At 40.2% G+C, this 20,893-nt stretch overlaps 1 long non-coding RNA gene across 1 annotated transcript; it reads right to left on the bottom strand.

Annotated features, from left to right (window-relative positions):
- Window positions 1-879: 879 nt before the first annotated feature.
- Window positions 880-19,953, bottom strand: LOC128371870 (uncharacterized). The gene is made up of 3 exons (XR_008322828.1): window positions 19,865-19,953; window positions 18,652-18,676; window positions 880-913 (listed from the first exon to the last, which is right to left on the bottom strand). It is a non-coding gene; the product is annotated as an uncharacterized LOC128371870 (long non-coding RNA).
- Window positions 19,954-20,893: the final 940 nt, after the last annotated feature.

The following is a 20,893-nucleotide window of genomic DNA, read 5'->3' as shown; positions in this document are numbered from 1 at the left end:
GATGTAATTTTTGTTTCTGTTTTATATGAAAAGATTTGTGTATTTTATTTTATTGTTTATTGAACTACACAGAGACAAGAGGACTTTCTGTGCTGTATGCTGTGTTTTAGGAGATAACTGTGTGTAATAAACATAATCCACCTGGTCGTAGTCTGTGGTCTGTAGAAGCGACAGTAGTGTGGAGCTGCAGTTCACTGATAGCTGTGACCCGTCAAAACTAGTTTAATTCATATTGAAAAGTTCTCCATAGATAAAGTTTATAATGATGATGTTTTGATGTGTAGAAGAGGAGCACAGAGCTGTTTAAATGTTTAAATGAGCAGAGCTGTGTTGTGGTGTTTCTGCCACTAGATGGAGACAAACAGCAGCTGCTTTAATATTGATAGCAGAAAATAACTGGTCACTGTTAACATGAAGACATGAGAGATAAGAACACATTCTCAACTTTTATTCATTATTTACAGATTTATAAAAGAGTTGATACATTAATGTTTAACAAATATTACACACAGAAAGATTTAAATGCTGAGCTGATACAATAAAAAGCAGCAGCTCATTTTCTTTAAATATTAACACACAAACACATAAAAAGTAGTTTGATGTGATATTAAATTAAATATAAAAACAAGCAGTTGTCTTTATGACCTGAACGCCTGCAGGTCATCAACATCCTCCATCATCACATGACGTGGACGCCGTCTGTCATCGTCCTCTCAGGCCTCAGGGACAGACCTCGTACACACCGCCGCCATCGCCGCCAGCATCGCCGTTGCCATCGGCATCGCTCTGGTAGATGTTCTCTATCGCAGGACCTTGGTTTTGGAGCTCCACAGCCGGCGGATCTGAGCTGAACTGGATCACACTGTACATCAGCTCCGGCTCCTGCTGCTGCTGCTGCTGATGCTGCTGAGAGCTGAGACACAAACAGAGTCACATGATTCATCACCTGTTCAGTTCTTCTTTGTTTGGTGTCAGTATTTCCTGTAATGATCCATGAATCACTGGAAGGATACAAACATCCTGTGCTGTTGTGTTCATGAGTTTTTCTGTCACTTACTGGTCTTGTTGCTTTATACTGGTTTGTTATGAACACAGTGTGGTTTGAGCTCACACTAACACACCCTGAGCTCCCCTCACTTCTGCATTTAACATTTACCGTGTGACATTAAAAAGACGTGTGTGTCACGTCAACTGCAGGACGAGTCCGAACATGGTGAGCGCGCTCAGTGAGTGTTATCAGTCAGCAGAGAAACCTCAGAGGTTTCCTCTCAACGTTTTAGTCTCCGTCCATCAGTTTCTGTTTCTGCTGAAAGAAAAAAACTCTCCAGCTTCAACATGCTCAATTTATCAGTAACTTTCAAATCAGGTTGATTTACTGTAATACTTTAACTTCATCAAGCTCAGAGTAGTTTTACTTTGCTGTATTTGTATTTTTACTTTTCGTGAGAAACAGAAACGTGATACCGAACAATAAGGTTAAAACTGGAAGATTGTGGTTTGTGGTTGTGCCTTTTTGTCACACTGAGTTTCAGTTTGAACACTTCACAGCTTCACTGAGTCGTGTGAATGTGATGAAGGTGATAACACAGTGATGATGTGAAGGTGTCAGATGTTTCCAGGTGAGACTTCATGAGGCCTCAGAGACTCTGAGACTCCCTGCTGACTAATGAAGTTTCTGCTGAGTCATGATTTATCATCAGAGAAACGTAACAACTTTTTATTTACCACAAACTCCTACACAACACATCACATCAGATCTTTTACTGGACTCTAATTCAGGTTTATGATGCAGTTTTTTCAATTTAAAGATTTTGAAGTTAGCCAATCAGATGAGTCATAAATGAAACTTACATTTTATGTTGGTTCCATCTTCTCCCTGCAGAGACAGAAAAACATCAGGAATAAAAACATGAATAAAGAATCAAGTTAAACACTGATATACTGGATTAAACTGGAGAGTTTCTGCACATGCTCAGTAGCGTCTGCCTTACACAGAACTACTCTGAGACTGAAAACATGATCACTGTAGAACCAATCTGTCTTATTAAGTTGTTTTTGTCCATTATTGAAACCTGAAAGGCTGAAAATAGTCAACCAATACTAATCATCTCTTTTATATTTCATTGCCTAGCAACAGATCACATGACCTCCATCATGGCCGACTGACCACAGCTTCCTCTCATGATTTAAATAAAAAACCTTTTACTTCCCTCTCTGATTCTGTTGGTTGTTAAAAACAAAACTTACTGCTAAAGGTGACGCCTGCTGTGACCAAACCGACCAACATGAGCAGAACGCACACCAGAATGATGACATCTCTCTTCTTCTTCTCTTTATCCTTATCCTGCTGCTGCTGTAAAACAAAAACACACAAACTGTGAGCTTTAAATACAACTGAAATCTGTGAGAAATTCATATTTTAGACATCAAAAGTACAAGTTACACAGTAGTAGTCTCATTTTTATTAATTCTTCTGACTAAAGCATCAGTATAAAAGATTAACCTGCTGAATCATCAGGTCAGCTGTTCATTACACCTACAGGAGCTTTTATCACATCCACAAAACACTTTTAATTAATTTAAAGAAATTATACAAACTAACTGTCTTTATCACGTCCAGCCTCTAATGCAGCTTGTTGTAGAAATGTGTGTGAACTTTATGACAGAAGTGAATAAACCACAGAAATGTTTTCACAGCTTCATCTTGTCCTTTAACACAGGAAATCTTTATATCTCACCTCAGAGTCGATGCTGTTTGAGGAAGTTGTAACGGTGACCTGACCTACAGGACGAGGAAATGAAAGCAGCTGTTTTTAGAGCAGCAGATGATGTCAAGAAAAAAAAGGTCTGGATGTTTTACCGGAGATTCTGGTTTAAAGGTTAATGATGAAGACATTTTATTTTCCACTCTGAGAGCATGTTTAGTGTGTGTTGGAGTCGTACCTAATGTGTTTATCGTCTGTTCTGTCTGTGGAGTCTGTTCAGTCGTTTCTGTGGTTGGTGTTGACGAGGTTGACAAGAACTCATTAACATCAGTAACATCAGTAATGTCTGTATTACCTGTGGTGGAAACAGAGGACAGAGCCACGGTGTTTGTAACTGATGCTCTCAGCTCAGGTGTTAAATGCAGTGAAGTTTAAACAGACGAGTACCAGCGTCTCTACTGTCTGATGTCATCCACTCTTCAGCCAATCAGGAGAGACGTTCTGACTTTACAACTGAACTAAAACCAGGACGCACACTTTTTATTTCTCTGACTGTGGAAATGTGAAGTTTTAACATCACAGATGATGAAGGACAGCATTAAAACAGAGTCTTCAGGCTCATTTATAGAAGCTCATTCAACACTTCTGAGTGTCCTTCAACACAAACTGAAGAGTCCTTTTCAATTTAAGCTTCAGTCAGCAAAACTAATTACACACATTAAACAAGGACTTTACAAGTTGACTAAAGTTAAAGAGCAAAATATCAATAAGGAAGTTCAGTGAAAACTACGATCTCCATGACGACGTTCGTGACACTGTCCAATCACATTGCACAAAACCTTCCATAAATCAGCCTGTACAGATAAAACATGAGACTCATGCAGCTGTTATCAGTTTACTGTAACTATGGTAACGGGTCTAAAGTCATAGACAGTCCTCAAGTTTATGTTTATGAGTTTATCTCACATAAATATTCTGTGAGGAAAACAATCTGATCATTTTAATGATTTCTTACCTTTCTCAATGCTCAGATCGATGTGATGTGTTTCATCATTGAATGGCCCATATATGTCCACTCTGCATCCGTACAGTCCAGCATCTTCCTCTGTGGTCTTCAGGATCGTCAGAGAAACATCTCCATCCTCCATTCGTCCCAGTAACTGATACCTGCTGGGAGGTCTGGTTCTCACTTTATATCCGTTTGTGTAGATGATCTGGTTGTTGCAGCCTGAAGTTGATACTGATCCTCGACCCCAACAAGCTGACGTTGGTCCGTGTTTCTTGATGTCATATTTACAGGGCAGAGTGACGTCCTCACCTGCTCGACCAACAACCTTCCTGCTGACTGAAGACAGAAAGACAAACAGAGTCTACAACACTTTCAGGGCTGTTAGCAGCTAAAATCTTCACTCTGACAGGTTTCATCCAGCTTCTCTCTAACATCACATTTAATGAAAGAGGCAGCAGGTCAGAAATCACAAAATTTGGTCATTTAGGTATAAGAGCATCAAATTATAGTCGTCAAATAATCAGTTCAGTAATGTTTAAATCATAAATGGAATAAATTCACTGATTCCATCTTTGAAAATATGAAGATTTTCTAGTTTTTATGCTCTATGATAGTAAAGTGATTATCTTTTAGGTTTGGACTGTTGAAAATGATGCTTAACAAATCAGATTAAAAATCAATTAATCAAGTTATTGATTGGTAGATTAATTGATAATGCTGAAAATCAGAGGTCACTAATAGGCGGACCTGTAACTGATTAAATATTCGGTCGCAGCCTCTCCAACTATTACGGTAAAAGAGGAACGACGCTCAGAAACTCACAGACCAATGTTCATCAATCTGCTCACGTGATGCTAATCAGCCAAACAAATCCGACTGTCAGTGAGACACGGAGAAGTTATTATATGTGAAATTAAGTTTATGGTTTAACTTTAAAAGTAAAATTAACTAAGCACTTTATTTAAGAAGCACAATCAAAAGCTTTATTTCTTTATTTGGTATAAGAAATCATTTTTATTTAACTTATTTTATTATTTATTTGAATCTCACACGTTCAGTGTAAATACTAATAAATGAATTCTGCTGTATTTATTTGATGATGTAACTACAATGCTACTTCAAGGTACTGAAAAATAACACGGACATTATGATGTTCAGGACCTTCACTTCATCAAACCTCTGAACACTGAACATAAGTAGAATAAGAAGCTTCACCTTCGTCCTTCAAGTAACTTCCTGCAAAAACTTTATTATTTTATAAAACCATTTCTTACCTTTCTTAATGGTCAGATCGATGAGATGTCTTTTATCATTGAACCAACCAGGTATCTCCACTCTGCATCCGTACAGTCCAGCATCTTCCTTTGTGGTCTTCAGGATCGTCAGAGAAACATCTCCATCCTCCAGTCGTCCCAGTAACTGATACCTGCTGGAAGCTCTGGTTGTCACTTTAGATCCGTCTGTGGAGATGATCTGGTTGTCCCAGACAGTGGAGATGATCTTTTCGCCCCAGCCTAAAAGTGATAGTGGTCCTTGACCCCAAAAAACTGCCCTTGGTCCGTTACCCTTGATGTCATATTTACAGGGCAGAGTGACGTCCTCACCTGCTCGACCATCAACCTTCCTGCTGCTGGATCCACTGACTGAAGACAGAAAGACAAACAGAGTCTGTTAATGACTTAAACAGCTTCAACTTTGTGTTTCAGATCCTTCCAGTCAGCAACTCAAGTCTAAATTCTGCGTCTTCACTTAAAGATCTGATGATAAACAGATCATGTTGGTTTTCATCACATCCTGAAGAGACTCTTAATATTTGAACTGTTTCAATTGTCTATTTTCTTTTGAACTTGCTGATTATTCTGAGCTGCACTTTGTGAATGAAACATGCAAAACTGTCTAAATAAAGTTTATTAACATTATGACTTATTGTATTATTTCCTGTGTAAAGTGTTGATGATGTAAAGTGAATATAAAGAGCAGATACCTGTGAGCAGAGCGAGCAGCAGCAGAGAGTTGAAGCGTCTGACCGTCATCATGATGACTAACTGACTGTTTTAAAGCTGCTGAAAGTTTTCATCAGTTCAGGCTGCTGTGGTTTGGTCTGATGTTCCTGTTTTTAGCAGAGTGTTAAAAACCTGGTCAGAATAAGACTTCCTGGTGCTGCAGGTCACATCCCCCCCTTCTCTCTCATGATTTCCTGTCTCACCACTGTTAATAAAAAGGTGTCTATGCCCAAAAGAATAAGAAGAATAAGGAATAAGACTTCCTGTTGGCTGCCTTCAGTATCACCTGTTTCCTGTATCTGAACATCAGACTGAATATATATGAATTTATAACAAATCTATGTGGACACAAGTAAATAATCAATAATCAGTAAAACAGTAATCTTGGCTGTTTCTTGGTTAAATTTTGTCTGAAATTACAAACAAACATGAAACTGATGAACTGTCAGACAGTAGAGGAGATAAACATAGAGGGAATTAAACCTTCATACATACAGAACTTACATTTCATTGGCTGGCCCCAGCGTGACAGACGGGGAAACTAAGTTTGGGAACACTGCTGCAGAACTTTAATGGAAATACTGTCTCCACCTCCTGGTCAGAGAGCAGAACTACAGCATTATGTTTTGATGTGTAGAAGAGGAGCACAGAGCTGTTTAAATGTTTAAATGAGCAGAGCTGTGTTGTGGTGTTTCTGCCACTAGATGGAGACAAACAGCAGCTGCTTTAATATTTATAGCAGAAAATAACTGGTCACTGTTAACATGAAGACATGAGAGATAAGAACACATTCTCAACTTTTATTCATTATTTACAGATTTATAAAAGAGTTGATACATTAATGTTTAACAAATATTACACACAGAAAGATTTAAATGCTGAGCTGATACAATAAAAAGCAGCAGCTCATTTTCTTTAAATATTAACACACAAACACATAAAAAGTAGTTTGATGTGATATTAAATTAAATATAAAAACAATCATTCGTCTTCATGACCTGAACGCCTGCAGGTCATCAACATCCTCCATCATCACATGACGTGGGCGCCATCTATCGTCGTCCTGTCAGGCCTCAGGGACAGACCTCATACACACCGCCATCGCCGTCACCTTGGTTTTGGAGCTCCACAGCCGGCGGGTCAGACCCGGACTGGATCACACTGTACATCTGCTCCGGCTCCTCCTCTTGCTGCTCCTCCTCCTGATCCTGCTGCTGCTGCTGCTGCTGAGGGCTGAGACACAAACAGAGTCACATGATTCATCACCTGTTCAGTTATTCTTTGTTTGGTGTCAGTATTTCCTGTAATGATCCATGAATCACTGGAAGGATACAAACATCCTGTGCTGTTGTATTCATGAGTTTTTCTGTCACTTACTGGTCTTGTTGCTTTATGCTGGTTGGTTATGAACACACTGTGGTTTGAGCTCACACTAACACACACTGAGCTCACCTCACTTCTGCATTTAACATTTACCATGTGACATTAAAAAGACATGTGTGTCACGTCAGCTGCAGGACGAGTCCGAACATGGTGAGCGCGCTCAGTGAGTGTTATCAGTCAGCAGAGAAACCTCAGAGGTTTCCTCTCAACGTTTTAGTCTCCGTCCATCAGTTTCTGTTTCTGCTGAAAGAAAACACTCTCCAGCTCTCCAGGGACCAAACCACAACTTTTACTGTTGTACTTGAACTACATCAAGCTCAGAGTAGTTTTACTTTGCTGTATTTGTATTTTTACTGAAGTAAAGGATCTGAATACTTCCTGCACTTGTACATTTGTTTTATTAATATCGGGGGATGGGTGGGAACTAACGAGAAAATGTTTAAATATGAAGTTTTGGTCACTGAACAGAAATAAGTTGTGTGGTTTGTGGTTCTTTTCATCGCTGAGTTTCAGTTTGAACACTTCACAGTCGAAGTCGAAGTTAGCCAATCAGATGAGTCATAAATGAAACTTACATTTTATGTTGGTTCCATCTTCTCCCTGCAGAGACAGAAAAACATCAGGAATAAAAACATGAATAAAGAATCAAGTTAAACACTGATATACTGGATTAAACTGGAGAGTTCCTGCACATGCTCAGTAGCGTCTGCCTTACACAGAACTACTCTGAGACTGAAAACATGATCACTGTAGAAACAATTTGTCTTATTAAGTTGGTTTTGTCCATTATTGAAACCTGAAAGGCTGAAAATAGTCAATCAATACTAATCATCTCTTTCATATTTCATTGCCTAGCAACAGATCACATGACCTCCATCATGGCCGACTGACCACAGCTTCCTCTCTGTGTCTGATTCTGTTGGTTGTTAAAAACAAAACTTACTGCTAAAGGTGACGCCTGCTGTGACCAAACAGACTAACACGAGCAGAACGCACACCAGAATGATGATATATGCATTCCCTTCATCCTTCCGCTGTAAAACAAAAACACACAAACTGTCAGAAACAGCTTAAATACAACTGAAATCTGTGAGAAATTCATATTTTTATATACAAAAGTACAAGTTACATAGTAGTAGTCTCATTTTTATTAATTCTTCTGACTAAAGCATCAGTATAAAAGATTAAAAATCCACTTCTTTGATTAAATCTACTAATTCCCGCCAAATGTTACTTTATCAGGACAGCTGTTCATTACACCTACAGGAGCTTTTATCACATCCACAAAACACTTTTAATTAATTTAAAGAAATTATACAAACTAACTGTCTTTATCACGTCCAGCCTCTAATGCAGCTTGTTGCTGAAATGTGTGTGAACTTTATGACAGAAGTATAAAATAAACCACAGAAATGTTTTCACAGTTTCATCTTGTCCTTTAACACAGGAAATCTTTGTCTCTCACCTCAGAGTCGATGCTGTTTGAGGAAGTTGTAGCGGTGACCTGACCTGCAGGACGAAATGAAAGCAGCTGTTTGTAGAGCAGCAGATGATGTCAAGATAAAAAAGGTCTGGATGTTTTATTAGAGATTCTGGTTTAAAGGTTAATGATGAAGACATTTTATTTTCCACTCAGAGTGGAAAATAAAATGTCTTCTGTTTAGTGTGTGTTGGAGTCATATCTGATGTGTTTATCGTCTGTTCTGTCTGTGGAGTCTGTTCAGTCGTTTCTGTGGTTGGTGTTGACGAGGTCGACGGAGATGAAACAGAAATCAGAGTCACATTAACAGAACTCATTAACATCAGTAACATCAGTAATGTCTGTATTAACTGTGGTGGAAACAGAGGACAGAGCCACTGTGTTTGTGACTCTGATGCTCTCAGCTCAGGTGTTAAATGTAGTGAAGTTTAAACAGACGAGTACCAGCGTCTCTACTGTCTGATGTCATCCACTCTTCAGCCAATCAGGAGAGACGCTCTGACTTTACAACTGAACTAAAACCAGGACGCACACTTTTTATTTCTCTGACTGTGGAAATGTGAAGTTTTAACATCACAGATGATGAAGGACAGCATTAAAACAGAGTCTTCAGGCTCATTTATAGAAGCTCATTCAACACTTCTGAGTGTCCTTCAACACAAACTGAAGAGTCCTTTTCAATGTAAGCTTCAGTCAGCAAAACTAATTACACACATTAAACAAGGACTTTACAAGTTGACTAAAGTTAAAGAGCAAAATATCAATAAGGAAGTTCAGTGAAAACTACAATCTCCATGACAACATTAATGACTATAGATTAAACATGAGGCTGTTATCAGATTACAGTAACATGGTAACGGGTCTCAAGTCGTGGACAGTCCTGGAGTTTATGGATCTCACATAAATATTCTGTCAGGAAAACAATTCAGTCTTTTTTATGATTTCTTACCTTTCTCAATGGTCAGATCGATGTGATGTATTTCATCATTTAACAGCCCAGATATCTCCACTCTGCATCCGTACCGTCCAGCATCTTCCTCTGTGGTCTTCAGGATCGTCAGAGAAACATCTCCATCCTCCAGTCGTCCCAGTAACTGATACCTGGGAGCTCTGGTTATCACTTTATATCCGTTTGTGGAGATGATCTGGTTGTTGCAGCCTGAATCAAAAGTTGACACTGGTCCTCGACCCCAACAAACTGCTGTTGGTCCGTGTTTCTTGATGTCATATTTACAGGGCAGAGTGACGTCCTCACCTGCTCGACCAACAACCTTCCTGCTGACTGAAGACAGAAAGACAAACAGAGTCTACAACACTTTCAGGGCTGTTAGCAGCTAAAATCTGGAGAACATGTAGGAGTGAAATCTTCACTCCAACAGGTTTCATCCAGCTTCTCTCTAACATCACATTGAATGAAAGAGGCAGATCAGAAATCACATATTTGATCATTTAGGTATAAAAACATCAAATTATAGTCGTCAAACAATCAGTTCAGTAATGTTTAAATCATAAATGGAATAAATTCACTGATTCCATCTTTTCTAGTTTTTATCTTCTATGATAATAAAGTGATTATCTTTGAGGTTTGGACTGTTGGTAAAAAAAACAAAACAAGGATCCTTTTGAAATATGCTTAACAAATCAGATTAAAAATCAATTAATCAAGTTATTGATTGGTAGATTAATTGATAATGCTGAAAATCAGAGGTCACTAATAGGCGGACCTGTAACTGATGAAATATTCGGTCGCAGCCTCTCCAACTATTACGGTGAAAGAGGAACGACCCTCAGAAACTCACAGACCAATGTTCATCAATCTGCTCACGTGACTCTAATCAGCCAAACAAATTCGACTGTCAGTGAGACACGGAGAAGTTATTATATGTGAAATTAAGTTTATGCTTTAAATTTAAAAGTAAAATTAACTCAGCACTTTATTTAAGAAGCACAATCAAAAGCTTTATTTCTTTATTTGATATAAGAAATCATTTTTATTTAACTTATTTTATTATTTATTTGAATCTCACACGTTCAGTGTAAATACTAATAAATGAATTCTACTGTATTTATTTGATGATGTAACTACAATGCTACTTCAAGGTACTGAAACATAACACGGACATTATGATGTTCAGGACCTTCACTTCATCAAACCTCTGAACACTGAACATAAGTAGAATAAGAAGCTTCACCTTCATCCTTCAAGTAACTTCCTGCACAAACTTTATTATTCTATAAAACCATTTCTTACCTTTCTCAATGGTCAGATCAATGTGATGTTTTTCATCATTTAACCAACCAGCTATCTCCACTCTGCATCCGTACAGTCCAGCATCTTCCTCTGTGGTGTTCAGGATCGTCAGAGAAACATCTCCATCCTCCAGTCGTCCCAGTAACTGATACCTGCTGGAAGCTCTGGTTGTCACATTATATCCGTCTGTGGAGATGATCTCTTCGCCCCAGCCTAAAAGTGATACTCGATTCCAAAAAACTTCTGTTGGTCCGTTACTTGTGATGTCATATTTACAGGGCAGAGTGACGTCCTCACCTGCTCGACCAACAACCTTCGTGCTGCTGGATCCACTGACTGAAGACAGAAAGACAAACAGAGTCTGTTAATGACTTAAACAGCTTCAACTTTGTGTTTCAGATCCTTCCAGTCAGCAACTCAAATCTAAATTCTGCGTCTTCACTTAAAGATCTGATGATAAACAGATCATGTTGGTTTTCATCACATCCTGAAGAGACTCTTAATATTTGAACTGTTTCAATTGTCTGTTTTCTTTTGAACTTGCTGATTATTCTGAGCTGCACTTTGTGAATGAAACATGCAAAACTGTCTAAATAAAGTTTATTAACATTATGACTTATTGTATTATTTCCTGTGTAAAGTGTTGATGATGTAAAGTGAATATAAAGAGCAGATACCTGTGAGCAGAGCGAGCAGCAGCAGAGAGTTGAAGCGTCTGACCGTCATCATGATGACTAACTGACTAACTGACTGTTTTAAAGCTGCTGAAAGTTTTCATCAGTTCAGGCTGCTGTGGTTTGGTCTGATGTTCCTGTTTTTAGCAGAGTGTTAAAAACCTGGTCAGAATAAGACTTCCTGGTGCTGCATGTCACATCCCCCCTTCTCTCCCATGATTTCCTGTCTCACCACTGTTAATAAAAAGGTGTCAATGCCCCAAAAAAGAATAAGAGTTTGGCTTCAGTATCAGCTGTTTCCTGGATCTGAACATCAGACTGAATATATATGAATTTATAACAAATCTATGTGGACAAAAGTAAATAATCAATAATCAGTAAAACAGTAATCTTGGCTGTTTCTTGGTTACATTTTGTCTGAAATTACAAACAAACATGAAACTGATGAACTGTCAGACAGTAGAGGAGATAAACATAGAGGGAATTAAACCTTCATACATACAGAACTTACATTTCATTGGCTGGCCCCAACGTGACAGACGGGGAAACTAAGTTTGGTAACGCTGCTGCAGTACTTTAATGGAAATACTACAGTAAAGTACTAGTACCTCAAAATGTACTACAGTAAAGTACTAGTACCTCAAAATGTACTACAGTGTCACGGGTTCGTTTTCAGCAAAGGTGGTAAAGATGGCTCAGACGACGAGACTTCAGTGCAATGGTTGTTTTTTATTCACACCAAGTCCCACAACTGGCAGTGATGAGGGGTGGAAAAATATTTACAGTGGCAAGAAAAAAAAGGAAAATACAAAAATAAAGTAACAAAAACTATTTACACAGAGATCTCCAAAACTGGCAGCTCAACGCTTCAAGAGCCAACCCCCCCACCCTGCAAACAGCTCACTCCTATATACCCCCCTAGCCCCGCCCCTGGGCATACCAATTAACAAATTATCCCATCTCCATGTACAGTCCACCACATTAATACACAGAGCACAGATCCATGACAAAATCCTATATATAAAAGTGGCACTACTTTCTCGCCATACAGATGATGCCAAAACCATACAAAAATAATAACAGGGCATAAATATCTGTCCATTCACCATTAATGGTTCAGTCCGTGATCACATGATCTTCTGAAGCGCGCCGATCACTACTATTAATGAGGTAACCTGGAAGTGCCTCGGTTTGGCCCGGTTCTGCAGTAAGCAGAGGCAGCAGCAGCAGGTAAGTGTGTTTTGTGTGTGTGTGTGTTGCGTCGGTGCCGAGTGTGCACCCTCGTACGCCAGCAACAGGGGAAAAAGTAGTTGTACTGTGGGGGAAAAGTTTATGGAAGTCCAGGACCATGTAAAACAGTAAACAGTTTAACCAGCGCGTCGTGGGAGGGCTGCGCTCCTGACGAGAGAGAGAGAGAGAGAGAGAGAGATGCACGCTGGTCGTGAGATGACGGAGCGCTTAGTGCCGCCCCGTCACATACAGTAAAGTACTAGTACCTCTAACTGTACTACAGTAAAGTACTTGAGTAAATGTACTTAGTTACTTTTCATCACTGTTAATGTGTTAAAATCACTGATCAATACAAACCAAACTGCTCTACAACAGTGTAATCCTGCAGTCAGTGTCGTCACCTGCTGGTCAGAGAGCAGAACTACAGCAACACATGACATGTAGAAATAAATCATTTATTTATTACTAACATTGGGTTTAATTTAATATCGCATCAAACTACTTTTTATGTGTTTGTGTGTTAATATTTAAAGAAAATGAGCTGCTGCTCTTTATTGTATCAGCTCAGCATTTAAATCTTTCTGTGTGTAATATTTGTTAAACATTAATGTATCAACTTTAAATAGTTTTTGGTGTACATACAGTTTCATTTGTATTTAAAAGTTCTACAGAGATAAAGTTTATAATGATCATGTTTTGATGTGTAGAAGAGGAGCACAGAGCTGTTTAAATGTTTAAATGAGCAGAGCTGTGTTGTGGTGTTTCTGCCACTAGATGGAGACAAACAGCAGCTGCTTTAATATTGATAGCAGAAAATAACTGGTCACTGTTAACATGAAGACATGAGAGTAGGGCTGAACGATTTTAGGAAAAGATCTAATTGCGATTTTTCTGGCAGATATTGCGATTTCGATTTGATTCACGATTTCCTTCAAATCAAGTTTCAGTGCAATATTCACAATGTACAGTAACATTAAAACATTAAATGCTATTACTCTAATGCAAGGATGAAAACTAAAGACCAATGGCAGTTATTACAAATGAATAACTAAAAGAGTACTTAAAAGAAGTATTGCAAAAAGTTGAATAGAATACAAAACAATTCCAAAAAAACTAAACAGTGTTAAATAAGTAATAAGAAAAACAAAATTCAACAATTCCAATAAAGGACAAAAGGATCTTGCCCAACAGTCAAGTAGGCAGGTCAAGGTCAGTCTTTTATGGCTCAAGAGAGCTAGCTTATCAACATCTATAGCAGCAGTTAAGGTACTTTATTCAACCCTACTGTATATTAAGAAACCTGGACTATCTTTTTAAGTGAATTTGACAAATAATGGTAATAAAATAAAACTATCTTTTTTTTAAACAAAGGCTGACGCCACAAGTCAGGGTGAAGTGCAGAAAAAATAAAATCCCAAAAGTACTTAATCAACAATAATACTCGCTTCCCTGACATCTTTACATCACTCAGCATTTACACTCTGCGTACAGCTGTGGGATGGCAACCTGGTTGAAGTAGGTGCGGGAGGGAATCATATATCTTCTGTCCAGCGTGCGGAGGTTTTTAAATCTCACAGTGACATCTCCCGGTGTCTCTGCTGCTCTTATCACACGGAGTTACACTGGCAAAACATGCTGTAATTGTAGTCTGTTTGCTACAGTGGGCCTGAGTATCATCACCGGACTTTTTCGTCATGCAAATGCTTGTGTTGATTTTTCAAGTGCCGGTACAAATTGGTTGTGTTTCCCCTGGATGTTGCAACTTTAGCGCGACAGGATTTGCACAGTAGGCTACCTGTTTCTGGTGCACGTCTGCAGCCCCAAACCCGAAACACTCCCAAATGACCGACTTGCTGGTTTTCTTGGGGATTAAATCCCCTAACTCCGCTTCTGGTCCAGTTGAAGCTATTTCTGAATAATTATAATTAAGGAGCCGGTTAATACTCATTGGTTAGCGTGACCTGTCCACGAGTAGCATGCCGCTTCTGATTGGTGAGCTTGGCTGGATAGGGAGACGGCATGTATGTGTAAAATAGTTGACACAACAGATCCTGGGTCAGTCAGGAGCGCTGCAAAAACCGCAGCTTTGGCGATCACATGATCGCGTTGTCTGAAATCGCAATTTCGATCAGAAAACGATAAATCGTTCAGCCCTACATGAGAGATAAGAACACATTCTCAACTTTTATTCATTATTTACAGATTTATAAAAGAGTTGATACATTAATGCTTAACAAATATTACACAGAAAGATTTAAATGCTGAGCTGATACAATAAAAAGCAGCAGCTCATTTTCTTTAAATATTAACACAAACACATAAAAAGTAGTTTGATGTTAAATTAAATTAAATATAAGTAAGTTAACCTGAGATGAGGGAAACTCTGTTATCTGTTCCAGAAAGAGAGGTAACCGAATCTCTGAGTCAGTCACCATGGTAACTGGAACTCTGAGTCAGTCACCATGGTAACTGACTCTGTGAACCTGAGATTCTAGTTTCTAACTGTCTCCTCCGACCTGAAGCAAGCTGCCAGACTTGAATGGTCCGTTTCTTCTCAATCTGTTAGATCGGTATCACTTTTCATTACACTCAATCATTTCTTAACATTTTCTCCTCAGCCTCTGTCAGAGGTGCTGGTAGTCCTCCACCTGTCTTGCGGTCCACTGCCTTCTTTCTGTCGGCAGAGTAGAGCTCAAATGTTCATCTTATTTTCAGGAAGTATTTTATTGTACGCATCGTCACATTTTAGTCTTAAAATCAATGACTCCAATATGTATAATAAGTCAAATAGTGTAAAATGTTAATCTACTAAGCAGGATATTAGATGAGAGGACATATGTGTTAAACAGCTTTCTGTTGGGGGTTTAAATTACTACATGTTGAAATAACCACCAAATTAATATGTACTTTGTTTAATAGCCGACATCAACTATGAATACAATCATAGCCCAGCAAAATGTGCCTTACTTTTCTGAATTATGTTATTTTATTTAATTTTTAGCTGCTTCCAAATATGTTACACCACTTTTTCACCTGTATTCTACAATTTTAATTGAGGTAAGTTAAGTCAGTGGAGTGGTGCATTAAAACTTAAGCATTGATGATGCTTCTCTGTCCTGAGCATCTGCAGCGGTGTTACTGTTTGTGAAATATATGATAATATTCACCACAGGCCTGCAGGGGGAGCTCCAGTTACAGTGAGGTGACGTACCTCGAGCTTGTTTTCTCAGTGGTTGCCATGGTGACTCAAGGTATCGGGGCTCCATTGATGATCAAGGTGGAATGGCTTTATTTGTCTATTATAACGAGTACAAGTACAAGTACAAGTATATTGAAATTGAGGGAGGGAGGTGTTCCAGTTCAGACAGGCAGCCAGCCGCGGCCGCAGCCAAATTCGGCGCCGCCATCGGACCCCGCCTGTCACACCGGGGGTAAAAGCGGTGAAGGTGTGGGATGTGGGGGTGGGGAAGTGTAGTATATGTGCATGTGTGTAAGTGTCCATGGATGCGTGTGTGTACATAAGCCCGGAGAGTTTCTCCGTCCAGCTTCACAATCAGTGCCTCAGTTCGTAGGGTTTCATCGCGATAACACAGCAAGTTGCCATGGAGACGTCCCTGATCGTGTCCCAGTCCGAGTCAACAATCAACAGGTGTCCGTGAAGAAGGGAGGGAGGGAGAAGAATACAGGGCTTCTCCCTGCTCTCATGGGGGAGTTGTCTTCAGCAGCGGCCTTGGCCAAGGCCGATGCTGCGGAAGGCCGGAATGCAGATTAGATTGTGATTGTTTGGGTTGAGGCGAGCAGTCGCATTTCAATAGACACGACTTACTCTCTTGTCCATAACTGGTCTTCAGATCGATCCCTTTGCCCGCCAAAAGCCGAAAGCTTCTCCAAGATAATTCCCATGTTGCGATTTGACCACATTCTGAGCACTAATAGCTCTGTCCATGTTTTCCATGTTGCGGTTCATAATTGCAGTCTGAGTGCTAACAGCTCTGCCCACTCCCTCAATCATGTCGGGCAGCTTTGTGGAGATTTGCACTGCTGACACCGACCCCGAATTTTCCGATACACCAGGGCAATGCCTAATCCAATCAGCAAATAGCCTGTTATCATGGTTCCGAATATGTAGACATCCTCGATGTCCTCAACGGAAAGAAACGCCAGGCACACGACCCTCTATCTCTCCCACGAGTCCATCGTGTAACCAGCGGCGAATGTTCCATCAGGACAGACAGGTTCCCCCGAACCCAGGCTTCTCGTCGAAAAAATTCTGTCAATTGCGTTGAGAGACCAGTTGACCAATTCCATGATTTCAGATTTAGAGAGCAATGCAGAGAGAGGCTCCAAGTTGAGACAAGACAGCACGAGACGTGAGAAGCAAAGCAGGGAAGATAAGGGAAAAGGAGAGAGAGGGAGAAATGCGACCGCCTTCGTTGAGAGCAGGAAGAAGAAGCAAAGGTGAACATATTCAGAGTTGATTGAACTAATTCAGATCCGCTGTTCTGGAACCGGATACTCAGAGTTTCCCATCTCACAGTTCAGGGTCAAAATCAGAGCTTGTTGAACCTCCTTTCTGGAATTCCCCCCTGAACGCCTGCAGGTCATCAACATCCTCCATCATCACATGACGTGGACGCCGTCTGAAGCTCTCTGATTGGATGTGTCTTGCAGCAAAGCCCTCTGGGACTCGTAGTTGGTTTCTCTGCAGTCTTGAAGCTTCAGAGTCTGGTTTGTTGTGACGGTTCAGGTCCGTCTCTCAGCTGATTCCTGCTGTCACTTTGTGTTATTCGTTTGCAGCTCGTCGTCCTCTCAGGCCTCGGGGACAGACCTTGTACACGGCTTCACTGTAGCAGTCGATCTGGTAGATGTTCCTCACCGTAGTAACTCGACGGCGGAGCTCCAGAGCCGACGAATTACAGCTGTACCAGACTGAAGTGTAGGTCTGCTGCTCCTCCTGCTGCTGCTGCTGCTGCTGAGGGCTGAGAGACAAACAGAGTCACATGATTCATCACCTGTTCAGTTCTTCTTTGTTTGGTGTCAGTATTTCCTGTAATGATCCATGAATCACTGGAAGGATACAAACATCCTGTGCTGTTGTATTCATGAGTTTTTCTGTCACTTACTGGTCTTGTTGCTTTATGCTGGTTGGTTATGAACACACTGTGGTTTGAGGTCACACTAACACACCCTGAGCTCCCCTCACTTCTGCATTTAACATTTACCATGTGACATTAAAAAGACGTGTGTGTCACGTCAGCTGCAGGACGAGTCCGAACATGGTGAGCGCGCTCAGTGAGTGTTATCAGTCAGCAGAGAAACCTCAGAGGTTTCCTCTCAATGTTTTAGTCTCCGTCCATCAGTTTCTGCAGTACTTTTACTGTAATACTGCATACTACATCACTATAATACTGCAGTACTTTTACTGTAATACTGCATACTACATCACTATAATACTGCAGTACTTTTACTGTAATACTGCAGTACTTTTACTGTAATACTGCATACTACATCAAGCTCAGAGTAGTATTGGTATTTTTACTGAAGTAAAGGATCTAAACAGTTATTATTGTGAGAAACAGAAAAGTGTGATACCGAACAATAAGGTTAAAACTGGTAGGTTGTGGTTTGTGGTTGTGCCTTTTTGTCATCACTGAGTTTCAGTTTGAACACTTCACAGCATCACTGAGTCGTGTGAATGTGATGAAGGTGATAACACAGTGATGATGTGAAGGTGTCAGATGTTTCCAGGTGAGACTTCATGAGGCCTCAGAGACTCTGAGACTCCCTGCTGACTAATGAAGTCTCTGCTGAGTCATGATTTATCATCAGAGAAACATTACGATGAAAAAAGTTGATATATTAAAATATAGAAGAAGTCGAAGTTAGCCGATCAGATGAGTCATAAATGAAACTTACATTTTATGTTGGTTCCATCTTCTCCCTGCAGAGACAGAAAAACATTATAGTACATCCATGATCCACGGAGATAGCCGTAAACACACAGTAACGACTGACAATGACAGACAAAAGCAGCCACGGCTTCCACCTCCAGCCGCTCCCACGGGGAAAAAGAAAACTATATTAGAACATTTTATTGTAGTGTGCCTTCGTGGAGGGGGGGTGCGGGGGGGGCATAGGAGGGAGGAGGGGTTGTTGCTGTTCAAGTTTTTTCAAAGTGCTGTGTGAAATGCAAGAAAGGTAAGAGGAGCTTTAAACACTGATCTACTGGACTAAACTGGAGAGATTCTGCACATGCTCAGTAGCGTCTGCCTTCCACAGAACTACTCTCAGAGACTGAAAACATGATCACTGTAGAAACAATCTGTCTCATTAAGTGGTTTTTGTGTCTCCACCCCCTCCGGAGGCTCAGAAAGGCAGATCTCCCGACTCCTCACCTCACCACCTTCTACAGGGACACCATCGAAAGCATCCTTACATACAGCTTCACTTCCTGGTTTGGGAGCTGCAGGGCTTACGAACAACAGCAGCTCAACAGGATCATGAAAACAGCCAGCTAAATCATTGGTGCCCTTATGCCTTCTCTGATGGAGATCTACAAGCAGCGCTGCATCCACAGAGCGTCCTCCATCATCAAGGACCCTCATCAACCCACGGACTGTTCTCCCTGCTGCTGTCTAGGAAGATGTACAGGAGCATCTACAGCAGGACATCCAGAATGCTGAACAGCTTCGTCTCACAAGCTGTGAGGCTGGTGAATGGACTGCCCCTCCCCTCCCCCACAAAACACACTCACTCATATACAACCCCCCCCCCCCCCCCCCCCTTCATCTAGCAAAGACAATTCCTTTGTGTGGCACTTTATTAAAGGTCACTCATGCATTTTTTTATTCAATCCAAAATTCTGCTACATGTCAGTCTGAATGATGGAATTTTATATTTTATTAACTTTATTACATATTTGAATGTTTTTAACAGTTTTTTTTACTACCCCTTTTCCTCTAATGCACTGCAAGGAGCTGCTGAGAAACGACTTTTTGGTTCAGCCTGTGTGTGCCACTGACTGACCACAGCTTCCTCTCATGATTTAAACTAAAAAACATTTTCTCACAGCAGAGTCAGTGTTGAACTTCCCTCTCTGTTTCCGTTGGTTGTTAAAAACAAAACTTACCGATAACAATGACAATGCCAGCTGTGACCAAAGCGATCAACGTGAGCAGAACGCAAACCAGAACCACAGAAACGCTGCCGGCCTCCTGGTCCTCCTGCTGCTGCTGTAAAACATAACAATAAACACAAACTGTCAGAAACTGCTTTAATAGATGAGAGTATAATGAGTGATGGATGGATGCATTTATTTATTCCCAACGATTTCTATGTATTTATTTTTTGATATACGAGTGCGGTCTTTAGCGCACCTGAATTTTGTTGTATGTTCTATACAATCACAATAAAGTAATCTTTAAAAGAGCTGAAATCTGTGTGAGAAATTCATATTTTAGACACCAGAAGTACAAGTTACATAGTACTAGTCTCCCTCCACTGGAACTAAGAGGCCGAACCCTGAAAAACATCCTCATACCATTATCCCTCCTCCACCAAACTCTACAGTCAGTCAGTAACGTTCTGACTCCATCAGACTGCAGACAGAGAAGCGTCTAATAAGCAACATCACAGCGCTATCAGGACGCTCTGACATGCGCTGCAAGGATAGTCATAGTTGGGATGTCTGCGATATATGGGAGAATATTAGTGACAAAGTCAATGCTGTGAGTAAAACCAAAAATATTAACACAGGTGGAAAAAATCCGTCCTGTGCGTATTCTGTCTTTGTGTCTCTGACTCCTCGTCTCCATGGTAACAGCTGTCATCTGTACGCAGTGTGCAGCCAGTTAATACCTGCCCTAAAGTATTATTTATAGAAGAAGTTACTGTCAGTAAAATTACCTTCAGCTTTGGTAAATCACAATGCGTGTGATAAATAACATATTTACATTTTCTCCTCCCTGTATTTTACACATTGAGGTAAAAAACTCGAAACATTCGCCAAGTACCAACTCTGGGCCCTTTTAAATCAATGTTGAAAATGCACTTGTTCCTGCAGACTTGTTCCTGCTAAATGTGAAGTCACCTAGGGTTTCATGAAAGGCGCTATACAAAATAAAGTTATTATTATTATTATTGCATGCACTACATTAGT

This window comes from Scomber japonicus, chromosome 13 (genome assembly GCF_027409825.1).
Source record: "Scomber japonicus isolate fScoJap1 chromosome 13, fScoJap1.pri, whole genome shotgun sequence".
In the NCBI taxonomy this organism is placed as follows: domain Eukaryota; kingdom Metazoa; phylum Chordata; class Actinopteri; order Scombriformes; family Scombridae; genus Scomber; species Scomber japonicus.
The sequence above is the reverse complement of the archived record's forward strand: the minus strand, read 5'-3'. Positions and strand labels throughout refer to the sequence as shown.